The sequence below is a fragment of the Garra rufa genome, chromosome 1 (genome assembly GCF_049309525.1).
Source record: "Garra rufa chromosome 1, GarRuf1.0, whole genome shotgun sequence".
Classification (NCBI taxonomy): domain Eukaryota; kingdom Metazoa; phylum Chordata; class Actinopteri; order Cypriniformes; family Cyprinidae; genus Garra; species Garra rufa.
The window spans coordinates 56,323,483-56,334,787 of record NC_133361.1 but is presented as its reverse complement, the minus strand read 5'-3'; the positions used below and the strand labels follow the sequence as shown (position 1 = coordinate 56,334,787).

General features: G+C 34.5%; 1 protein-coding gene and 1 long non-coding RNA gene across 2 annotated transcripts in view; one reads left to right on the top strand and one right to left on the bottom strand.

The window, feature by feature from the left end:
* Positions 1-11,305, bottom strand: part of pitpnc1a (phosphatidylinositol transfer protein cytoplasmic 1a) — a 125,458-nt gene that overhangs the window by 71,547 nt on the left and 42,606 nt on the right. The window lies entirely within an intron of this gene.
* On the top strand, positions 775-1,633 carry LOC141326401 (uncharacterized). Its single transcript, XR_012353885.1, has 3 exons — positions 775-886; positions 983-1,231; positions 1,334-1,633. It is a non-coding gene; the product is annotated as an uncharacterized lncRNA (long non-coding RNA).

The window sequence follows — 11,305 nt, the reverse complement described above, 5'->3', positions numbered from 1 at the left end:
ATTTGTGTACAGCAAATTGCTGGAGTTCGAAAATCAGGAGTTAGGCAAAAAAGTGTGAAAGAGTTAAATTTTTGGAGTTTATTCTTTAACTTTCACAACAGTTTGTGTTACGGGATACTCCCTGGCTGTGTTGTATTTCGGAGTTCATTCATTGGTGTTCAGGGGCACGTTTTAACAATAACGTTACATCAGGAGCGCGCCATGACACGAGCCTGGTTCTGCCACACGATCGACTGATGAAGTTGTCTACTTCGTCATGAGGTAGGTAAAAAACTAACTCCAAAATGTTCTTTATCTTCTGACAGACAGCTGATTATAGCTGTTACGTTAGTGTACTGACGCCAATAACCGCGGCGAACTTTGTGTTGAATGAATCTCCGATGCAAAACATGGCTGTTTTGAGCGGACTTTTTTTCGATGTGAACAAGCTAATATTAGCTTACGTCTTTCTGTTCACCTTATTTTTTTGTAAACGAGTGTTTTGCTGTCAAATTTAAGTTGCGACTCGCTCAAGAAACATTCTGTTAAGCTTCCATAATGTCATGCCGACGAGACGAGGTAATATCTAGCAATGTCAGTAAACTGAAGTGTCTAAGTCTAACTTTACCCTGGCTAAAAACGATCATAGTTTAGCCATGAACGTGTAAAGTAATGCCTGCAATGTTTTGAGTCGTAACGGCTAACGTTACAAATGTTTTAGTAGTGACTCGTGACCTATGAGAGTTCGTGGCTTTCATATTAAACATTTTGCATTTTCAATCACACTAACAGGTTGTTTTAAATTACATGTTTTCTCTTCATTGTCAGGATGTTGACAGAAGTGCTGGATGGAGGGAAGTAGTAGTAAAACTGGACGAAATTTGTTTCTCAGATTTTCTCAATTCAGGTGAGTTATGTGTTTAGTAATCAGTTAATAAAGAGTAAGTGACTGTAATTTTATGATTTATTTTGTAAATAACATGTTGTTGATGTTATTGTGTAGTCCAGCAGAAGTTTTTGAGATAAAACAACACTGAAAAAAGATGACCAGGGCTCAGCTGATGTACTACATGTTTTCTTGCTTTTTGGATGTCAAAGGACTGGTAAGTATTAAATAATACTTCAAAATGTTATTGAAAAAAATATATATTTTTACATTTGTCTGAACGATTATCTTTTCTTAAAAAAAAAAACAATTTCTTTGTGACTGAAGAAAGAAAAGAAAGACATGAACCTCTTGGATGACAAGCGGGTGAGTAAATTATCTGTATTTTTTTGTTCTGGAAGTGGACTCTTCCTTTAATGCCTATTGTTTATAAAGGGATGTTTATCTTGTGTTTCGGTCATGCCAAAGTATTGATGACCATCATCTGGCCACTAAAGAAAACCCTCAGCCATATCATCTTTCCTCAGGGACATCAAAAGCACAGGTTTCCACCTTTTACATCGTCTTGGACTGAGAAGTTTCGCCTTGTCAGTCATGTGAAACCTTGGGTATTGTTGAAGAGCTGTTCAAGTAAAGTAAAGTATCATGATGCTCTGTCCAGCCTGTACATATTTTTTTTTAAAGACAAATGTATATAATAATGATATAGGTAGAACTGAAGTCAAAGAACTGAGAGCAAGGCAGTTGAACAAGCAGTATTCTTATTTAAGCAAAATGTTAAGTTCTGTCCTCTGTGCTCCATCCTTCAGCTTTCAGTTTTGTTTTTATTCAGGCGCCTCAAACTAATTCATGGAATGTATCCTGGTATCACTGTGGAGTTGTTTCTTGTTACTTCATCTGATGTATATCTACCTCTGGTTACACAATACTACTGCACTATTTTATAATTATTCAGGTTTGATTTTATATAATGCAATGATGTGTTTTTGACTATGCTGTATACAATTTTACTAAACATTTCTTGTTGGCACTGCAGACATGTATTAAATGTAAATGTTTTGCTGTTAGATTTTACAGTATTTTATGACAGCAGTTAATTTCAAAGTGTTTACATGCATGGAATTTCAAAATCCAATCTATGTATTTCCTGAAATAAAAGCAGCTAGTTGAGAGTATGGCTTTCAGTGTAGTCATTTCCACATAAAACATATTGTGTTTACCCTAAGAAGTGTTTTTAACACTGGTTAAAGAGTTTAAATTATAATTAACTAAATTTTAGAGTTAAAATTACTCTCCAAATGATTAATATTTTAACTCCAGAAAGTGTTAAAATCTAACTCTGAGAAAGTGTTAAATTCTACTCCATTGAATTTCCTTTTGAACTTTCAATTTGAGCGCATTGGTTTACTGGATCCTTGGACTGAAATGTTTACAGGGGTTCACTGGTTTAAGAAATTTCAGATGGTAAAAATCTGCTTCTTTTTAATTGTAAGGTATTTTTTTTTTTTTTCATTATTATGTACTGATTTAAATGACTGGGGTGTGGGAAATTCCCTCGCCACATGGCCTTCCATGTTTCTAACTTGCAGTCAAGTGTATATGACATAAAAATATATTTTGTAATATCAATCAGTGCAAACAGTGCTATCTGCTAGCAAACTTTAGCGATTTTTTGCAAACGTTTATTTACAGAACAACACCATAAACACAAACACAAGATTAAAGGTAATATACATATAATGAAAAATTGTCATAAATATCCTTATTAATGGCAAAAATTACCTATATTTATAAGTCTGCTTGCTCGAGTGAGCAGGCATGTTGGAAAATGGAAATTTCTCTTAGCCCTTCGTTTGAAATGAGGTCCCGAAAATTCTTTGTTTGGAGGCCTATCTGGCCCTTCCCCTTCCCCCTACCCTTCCAACCTAACGAGAAATGAGACACCCCTAGCACTTCACCCCCCCCCCGGAGCCAAGCCAGCTCTTCTCACCTTTATTCATAGGTTGGGGGGAAGGTGAAAGGTGAAATGGCAAGTTTAAAAGTGACACGAACGACCCTCATTAACAATTGTGAGGTTAGATGTTTGAAAGGTTGTGAAAAAAATGGAGGCACCAGTGCAATCACTTTTTTTGTGTGAAAATAAATAAATAATTTCTTCATTTTTGCTTATAAAGGTATAGGAGTAATACATCATTCTGACCTGTAACGGGTCCATTTTTATTTTAGTGCACTCACAATAGCCTATAAACAACTCATGCGTTTATAAAATAAAGGAAAACAGAAGATGCGCTTTCTGCCGTCTGTTCTTGAACATCGCTTCACAATGAACAAAAGCTTTAAATTACCACTTTAAAACGAAATAATTCAAATCGAAAATAGAAACGTTCATTATGTAATCTGTAGGCCTAAAGATTTAAAGATATTTCTATATAAAGGCACGTCCAATTTAGAAATGGCGAGAAATTTTTCTATTTATCTCCATTATTGATGAATGTCTAAAATATAAAAGTAAGGAAAAGCCTAAAACAGGGCTGATTATATTTATTTTATAATTCTATTAAAATTATAATGTTATAGAATATACTATAAAATAATTATAATTACAAATTATACTGGCATAGAGTATATGTAAAACTTTAATAATTGTAGCTGCTTATATTTTCAGATTTTATGTTTCTCTGTTCTATATATCTTAAAATTTAGAGGATTTGCTGCAACGCAATTTTGTCCGATATGCAAATTATTTATTAGCCTATTAGTATTTTAATCCATAAAGCAAATGCTTTAAAAACACCTTTAAAAAATACTATTTTTGCATCCAGATGCTTTTAAAGAACTTTTCAATATACATGTTATCTTATATCTTAAATGAACTTGTATCTTAAATGTAAACCATGATTTCGTTGTATTCCCTGTGTAACGAATCTCTTACTTATAGCTACATTTTAGGTGCGTCTGAGCTTTGTTGTTTATGGTTTTTTTAAAAATCAAGAGTTGCGCGCACTCAACAAAACTGACAAGACTCATTTGAACGCTTCTGATAGACATTGCATTCCTAACCCAACAGAATCGTGTGTGGTTCGTTATAACACTGTAAAAACGCCTAAAAAGAATTACGGTGCAGATTATCTGATCTTAATGTAATGCCGCAATTTACATTTTCTATTCATTTTCATTTTATTGTCAACAGACGTAATATATTGATTTTGTTTGGGCAGGGGAATATGTCCAATTTAGTGGCATTTTTTGGCCCCAGGTCAAGCCTTCCCCAGCCTTACACACGCTCCGCCTATGATACTAACTATATATATACCCTTAGAATATATAGCCTATATATACCCACTTAGAATAATTTTCTTCCCGACCCGACACGCTAAATTTAATTCTCATTTCCAGAATCTCACATTTAACCATTTGGAAACAATGTCGAGTATAAAACTTTTTTCGCAGTACATCCATTATATTTCCATGTTCCACTTTTAAGACGTATTACAGCCCTGCATTTTAGTCCGTCAAAGATCAAATGCGGGCTAAAATTATATTTTAGACATTCAGTGGTGATTTAAAAAAAAATTGCAGCGCTGGAGGAACCACGAGACCAGGCTACCATGACGGTCCTGTTAGCAGCATTGAGCGCACGTTCAGCACAGCTTGGAAGGGTTCCTTGTTTAAAGCTTACCACAAAACACTGGCAAAAGTAAATACCATGACTGTCTAATAGTAAGGAGATATTTTAATTATTTATTTAGAAACTACTGTTTTCTGAGTCAGTGATGATGCAGTTAACAGTCCTCATATCCTCGTTGGACGCGCGCCTTTAGAGAGAAATGCATCTCTATGGACTAGCTACATAATAAAAACAGTTTTTGTTTTCTATTTGTTTTTTTCGTTAAGTAGTAATTTAAGTCTTTCTACATATTTATTTATCATGTCTGACAAAAAAATAACGGTTAAATATTTTCCACTGAAAAAAAAATGTAACTGATCGAGCTTGAGCCTTCATGTCCTAAAAATGTGTTTTGCTCTCTCCGCACAAACGATTGGATATGCACCTAATAGCGCATATTTATATCTATTATTATTTATTTCTTTTATTTTACATCTATGGATTTTAGTTTAGCCAATTCGTGATTTGAGAAGGCAAATTGAAAGAGTAGGTCAACTCACTGTCTGCCGCTTGGTCTTTAAGAAACAAAAAGCTTACGTTTAACGAACAAAAATGCTCCAATTTTTTTTTCTAAATTAACTTAATAAAAAGGAAACGAAATTATAAATACTTTGCCGTTACATACAGAATGAATTACCGATTATGGCGCCAGATATTGAAACAACAGACATAAATACTGTCCAAATAGCCCTCTTTGTGCAGGGCTTGGCCACAGAATGTTGTTCCTTGCGCCACCTGGTGGATATTATATGAAGCGCAACAACGTTTTAAAAAAACCTAAAAAAGCCCCTGCAGGCCGCCGCGTGGCGACGCGTGCTGAATTGCAGGCTGCCGCGTGAAAAAAGACGCATTTTTAATGGCCAGATCTGTATAAACTCAGGATTGCAAGATATAAACCCAGGATTGCAAGAAATAAACTCAGGATTGCAAGACAAAGTCAGGATTGCAAGATATAAACTCAGAATAGCGAGATATAAATTCGGGATTGCAAAATATAAACTCGGAATAGTAAAATATAAACTCAGGATTGCAAGACAAACTCAGGATTGCAAGATATAAACTCAAGATTGCGAGACAAACTCAAGAGTAGTAAGACATAGACTCGGGATTGCAAGACATAAACTCAGGATTGCAAGACAAACTCAGGATTGCAAGATATAAACTCAAGATTGCGAGACAAACTCAAGAGTAGTAAGACATAGACTCGGGATTGCAAGACATAAACTCAGGATTGCGAGATATAAACTCAGGATTGCAAGACAAACTCAGAATTACAAGATATAAACTAAGAATAGTGAGAACTAAACTCAGAATTTCAAGATATAAATTTAGGATTACAGGATACAAACTCAGGATTACAACATATAAACTCGGGATTGCAAGATTTAAACTCAGGATTGCAAGATATAAACCCAGGATTGCAAGAAATAAACTCAGGATTGCAAGACAAAGTCAGGATTGCTAGATATAATCTCAAAATATTGAGATATAAACCCTCAGGATTGCAAGACAAACTCAGGATTGCGAGACAAATTTTGAAAAGTCAGATTTAAACCCAGAATAGCGAGATAAAAACACAGGATTGCAAGATATAAACTCAAGATTGTGATATATAAACTCAGGATTACGAGATAAAAACTCAAGACAAACTGAGGATTGTGAAAACAAACTGAGGATTGTGAGACATAAACTCAGGATTGTGAGATAAAAACTATGGAATGCGAGACAAATCTAAGGATTGCGAGACACCCACAATTATGACATATTGTTAAATATAATGTCACATTGTAATTATTTTGCAATTATAAGAAACAAAATCTTGAGATACAATGTCACATTATAAGATATATTATATATATTATATTATAAGAAAAAAAGAGTCAAAATTGTGAGATCTTAATTTAACTCATGATTATGAGAATGTCACAATATTAAGTTATGTTCTTAGATATAGTTACAGTTATGAGAAGCTAAACTGGAACTGAGAGATGTAGTGAAATACAATGTTACGTTGTAATTATGTTGCAATTAAATTAAGATATAAAGTTGCAATTACGAGAAATTGAGTCGCATTAGCAAGATATAAGGTTATACTTTGAGAGGTATTTGCAATTATACGAAACTGTGAGATATACAGATACAAACTCATAATTGTGACATACAAAGTATCATTTAAAATTACAATAATGAAGAGAATTATATTTATGAAGTTTTGTCAAATATTATTGATTAATCAACTGCAATAAAAAGTTATGGCATCCTAGTTCTCTCTTTAAATAAATCTTTAAGGCTCTATGTTTATGACAGGCTCCTGAGGGAGCAGCTATTTATATTGATCCCCGGTTCAGAGCAAAGGATTTTTCTGTCAACATGTTCAGTTTCCTTCATACAGTAAAAATAATCTGACCGGCAAGTCGAGAAAATCTCAGAGCGTGACGATGAGTGACGGGGAGATGAAAGAGCTGTGGGAAGTAATGTGGTGAAAAGCTGATGCTATAATGATCTGAGCTGCATTAGAAAAGATTACAGCTCATCCAAACACACACAATCAGAGTTTACACACACACACACACACACACACACACACACACACACAACTTCACATGCTTTTATTCTGAATAGCACTGTCAACCTATCTATATATTTAATAACCTAGCAACCGCAAACTGTGACAGATTGGCATGCGGGTCAGGAAGCCAGTGGGACAGTATATATAGCTCTGGGCCGCCATAACCAGCATCATTCCCATTTCATTTCCAACGTGTTCTCGGATTCCCGGCGAGAGTGAGAGGTGAACGGGCCGCCTTATTGCTTCATGTGACCCTGAGTTCCACACAGCCGTTACACATTCCAGCTCGATATAGCAAAACAATGGAAGCCCCTCGCTCCCAATGGAAACTATGTCTGGAAAACCCAGAGACAGGTGAGGATCTGCCAATGGCTGTGGAATCACTGTGGAAAGTGGAAGTCCCTTGGCTGTTTCACGCTTACTTTAGCTACCTATTTTCATGCTAATGCTGGGAACAAGATCTTTAAAAGGAATGTTAGGGGTAAATACAAGTTAAGCTCCATTGACAGCATGTGTGGCTTAATGGTGATTACCACAGACAATCATTAGGACTCATCTCTCAGTTTGAATAAACAGTAACAAATACGATAGCCTCACAACAACAGAAGTACAGCCAAGACATTAGTACAACACATACTTTGGTTTTTACATGTACACCAGGGAACGTGTTAGGTGAATGACGTAAATATTGACATTAACATAATACGCATATACTTTATTTTTCTAACGAAGCATACTCTGTATGCTTAGCTGGCACATATTGTTTTGCGGTGCTCAATTTCCTACACCTACCTTATTTTGTTTATTCTCAGGTTAGGTAAAGATAGTCGAATCTGCCCTATCGTATAAATAATTTTCATACTCACACCATAGGCTTCAGAAGACTCCTCCGTGGTCTGTTCAAGTCTATCAATCAGAGTCTTTTGGCAGGCAGGCTTCTTGGTTATAATAAAGTATAATTTTATTGTCTATAGGTTATATATTTTACATACAAATACTAATATATAAAATAAAGAAATATAAAAGAAAATAAATTGCTATCTTAGTCGTTCGAAGACTTCAATGGAGGTCGTCTGGCACCGGAGAAGCTGTTGCAGAACCAGCATCTGATGTCCTCTTCGTACTTCAGCCTTTTATACCCAGCAGGTGCATTCCAATGTCCTGAGATACCATGAGTTTTTGGAAATCCCCTAAGAAAGTACCTATATAACCTCTCTACATCTTCGCATTCTTTCTTCTCCGGATTCTTCTCCTCTTCTTCACTCTACGCCTCGTCTACTACAGAACACTCGACGGTAACATTTGAATTCCTCTTGGTCATTCTTTTTTAGCAAAGCTCTTTCTAATACATGTTTGTTTCCTAGCTATGTTCTTGCTAGTACATGTTATAAACCTTTTCTTAATAAATGCTTTAAAACAACAAGTATGGTGTTTTACTTAATAAACTGCTTTTAATAAAACGTATACAATACAAGTGTGTGGCGTCTTTCTTAATAAACTACTTTCAATAAAACGTATACAATACAAGTGTGTGGCATCTTTCTTAATAAACTACTTTCAATAAAACGTATACAATACAAGTGTGTGGCGTCTTTCTTAATAAACTACTTTCAATAAAACGTATACAATACAAGTGTGTGGCGTCTTTCTTAATAAACTACTTTCAATAAAACGTATACAATACAAGTGTTCGGTGTCTTTCTTATTGAAGCTAACACAATACAAGTGTTGTATAGAAGAAAAGGACATACTTGTAACAGGAAAATTGCATATTTCATTAACAATATGTACATGTAAATACTTCTAGAATAAAAAAATGAATAAAACATTTTTTTTATCTCACAATTCTGATTAAAAAAAGATAAACACACTTCTGAAAAAAAGAAAAACAGAATTGTGAGATATGAATTCAGGGTTGCAAGACAAACTCAGGATTGCGAGATATAAACTCAGGATTATATATCCTCAGAATTGCGATATATAGATTCAGAATTGCGATATATAAACTTAGAATTGCAATATATAGACTCAGAATTCAATGTATATAGACTCAGAATTGCAATATATAGACTCAGAATTCAATGTATATAGACTCAGAATTGCAATATATAGACTCAGAATTGCAATATATGGAATCAGAATTGCGATATATAGACTCAGAATTACGATATATAAACTCGGAATTGCGATATATAGACTCAGAATTGTGATATATAGACTCAGAATTGCAATATATAGAATCAGAATTGCAATATATGGAGTCAGAATTGCGTTATATAGACAGAATTGCGATATTTAAACTCAGAATTGTGATATATTAACTCAAAATTACAATATACAAACTCAGAATTGCGATATATAGACTCAGAATTGCGATAAACTTAGAATTGCGATATATAGGCTCAGAATTGCGATATATAGACTCAGAATTGCAATATATAGACTCAGAATTGCAATATATAGACTCAGAATTGCAATATATGGACTCAGAATTGCAATATATAGACTCAGAATTGCAATATATGGACTCAGAATTGCAATATATGGACTCAGAATTGCGATATATAGACTCATAATTGCAATATATAGACTCAGAATTGCGATATATAGACTCAGAATTGCGATATATTGTCTCAGAATTGCGATAAACTCAGAATTGCGATATATAGACTTAGAATTGCGATATATAGGCTCAGAAGTGCGATATATAGACTCAGAATTGTGATATATAATATCCGAATTGCAATATATAGCCTCAGAATTGTGATATATAGACTCAGAATTACAATATTCAAACTCAGAATTACAATACAGTTGCAATCAAAATTGACTGCAGTACTTTACAAATGATGTTTGCTCTTTCTAAAGATCCAGGAATAAAATTGCATCTACAACAGTTTTCTGGCAAATTAAAAGTGATAATGTCAATATATAATGTAATGTTTTTTGAATAATAGGATTTTTTAATAACACAGCTATGTTAGAATTATACAACCCCTATTCAACATTGCTGTTTTAAGACAGTTATTTTTATGGTAAGGAACAAAATTGTCATAAAAAAATTGCCTTAAGCCTTTACAAACTTATTAAAAATGAATTAGCTTGGGGTGTTACACATAGTATACTCTTAGCCCATGCATGTGCTGAAGGTGAGTAGCAAATATGGTAATGTCAACAAAGCTCACACAAAATCAATAGAGAAGAAATAGTTTGCTATATTAGAAAGTCTAAAACTACATGAAGATTTCTAAGACATTACAAGTTCCTAGAGACACAGCTGGCAGCCGTATTCCTTAGATTAAAGTGTGTTGAACCAGAAAACCTTTGAGGCTGTTGAACAAAAAAACACAATATCATAAAATGTTTGATCAGATCAACTGAGAAAAACTTGCAATGTACAGCCAAAGACTTGCAAGATGACCCGACAAAAGGAGGAAAAATATTTCAATGCTGTGTACAAGAGGAACACTAGACAAGTGTAGTCTTTATGTTGAGTAATCTTGCTGAATACTACTCTTGACCAAGAAGAACAAAAAGGCTGCTTTGAACATGCCAAAATTAATTTGGATAGACCTGAGGAGTGCTGGAAGAATGTTTTATGGAGTGATGTGTCCAAACTGGAACTTTCTGGACCTATGGATCAGCAGTATGTCTGGTGCAAAAAAGACAAAGCTTATACGCAGAAGAACACCATCTCCGTCATCAAACATGGAGGTGGGCCAGTCCTGTTATGGGGTTGTTTTACTTTAGCAGGAAGTGGAAAACATGACCATACAAAGGATATCATTTATTTATTGACGTATCAGACCATTTTCGCAAACATTGTGATGCCTTTTGTGCAAAGTCTGAAGCTAATAATCAATGGACTGTCCTGCAGGACAATCATCCCAAAGGAAACGTTCAAATCTACTTACGCTTGGTTCAGGGATCAATCATAGAATGTTTTTAAGTGACCTGTTCAGTTTCCAGATGTAATTCTCATTGAAAATACATGGTTGAATTTGAAGCAAGCAGTGGCAAAGTAAAAACCAAAGATTATGAGTGATCTGAAAGCTTTTTCAGGGAAGGAATGGCCCAAGATTGCAGCAGAAAGGTGACAGAAGCATCTAAGCACTTCCAGGCAGTGTTTATTGGTGGTTTTAAAGAATAAAAGATTCTGCACCAAATTTACTTTAAGCGGGTTGAATAATTTTGAACATGAATG